This window comes from Echinops telfairi, unplaced genomic scaffold (genome assembly GCF_000313985.2).
Source record: "Echinops telfairi isolate 266 unplaced genomic scaffold, ASM31398v2 ScPeMD7_7459;HRSCAF=8497, whole genome shotgun sequence".
In the NCBI taxonomy this organism is placed as follows: Eukaryota; Metazoa; Chordata; class Mammalia; order Afrosoricida; family Tenrecidae; genus Echinops; species Echinops telfairi.
The window spans coordinates 862,566-864,039 of NW_022111359.1; positions in this window are offsets into that span (position 1 = coordinate 862,566).

Below are 1,474 nucleotides of genomic sequence, written 5' to 3' on the forward strand. Positions count from 1 at the left end.
AATGGGGCCGCCAGCTTTAGGGGAGGGCAGGAAGGCCTTGGAGAGGCACCAGCAGAAGGCCTTGGTGTGTGGGGTCTGAGGGAAGGCCGTTGTCTCCTCTCAGCATCTCAACTGGGCCTTGATGCCCTTGGAGACCGCCCACTGTCTTGGCACCCATCCTCCCAGGGGACTAGAGGGTTCCTTCCGATCAGGTTCCGGTGGCAGCTTCTCTTTGTATCCCTCCTGTAGGCCAGCAGTTCGAAACCACCAGTCCCCCTGCCGGAGAGAGGCGAGGCTTTCTACTCCCGTGAGGAGTTACAGCCTCAGAAACTCACGGGGCAGTTCCAGAGGGTCGCCGTGAGCCGGCATTAACTCGACAGCAGGGAACATTGCCTTCTATTAATGTAGGGAGGCTCTGGTTCAGAATGCATTCCGGGGCAGTAAGGCTGTTTCGTTTCGTTTTCTCCTGCCAAATGAAAGGTGACACCGGCCACACCCCAGGGGGATGCCCCCTTCTGTGTAAAGGTGCTGCTTACCACCCTCATCTCCCGGCTAGCCGATGACATCACACCATGGTGCCATCGCTACCGAACTGCCAAACCAATGAGAAGTGTGGCCCAGACAAATCAACACCTGTTTATTTTGTTTGTTTTTTCCTGGGGGAGGGGGTAGGAAAGACCCCCTACCGGAGACCAAGCGTTGTTTCTCTTACAGACAATATCCCTAAAGTGGGATATTATCACTGAACCCCAGGAAGCTTTGGGAGAGGGGCGTGGTGTCTGCGGATGTAGAGGAATCCCGCTTTCGCTTTCTGCCAGGTGCCGAGCAGAGACTGCAGACTCCCGGGCACTGTGCTGCGACATTGGCGGAGGCAGAAGTGGGCCAGGATGGCCGGGCCTGGAGGGGTAGGGTGACCGCTAGTGGAGGCGGGGCTCCCTTTGGGGGTGATGGGCACGTTCCAGCAGAGACAGAGAGGGGGCCGGGGTGGGGGTTGACGTCTTCGCCTGCTGCCTACATTGGACGATGAGTATGGGGGGAGGGTCCCGTGAGCCAGGGTCCCTGACCCTGCAGCACAGGACAAAAGCATTGCTTTGGGGAGCGAGGAGCTGGGAGGATGGGCAAGGGACCTGGCCTCCCTGGTACAGGAGCTGGAGTGGCTCCAGGTCAGGGGCCTGGGCCTCAAAGTGTCTGAGCCCCAGGCCTGGAGACCAGCCACCAGGCTCCTCTCTGGTGGAGTGGGGGTGGTGGTGGGGCTACGTGCAGAATCAGGGCAGAGCAGGAGGCCCAGCAGGGGCCACTGGCTACAAAGCCCTTCAGGGTCTTAAACAATCCTTCTTGCCTTGGTGGGAAGTCCTGTGGCCTCCTCCCACCCTGCTGCTCCTGGACGCCTCTGTCTTTGTGTGCAGATGGAGCTAAGTCTCTGTAAAGACAATGTCCCCTGTTCCCACCCTGGAGAGCCTTCCATGCCCCACAGACACACTCTCCCCACCCTGCT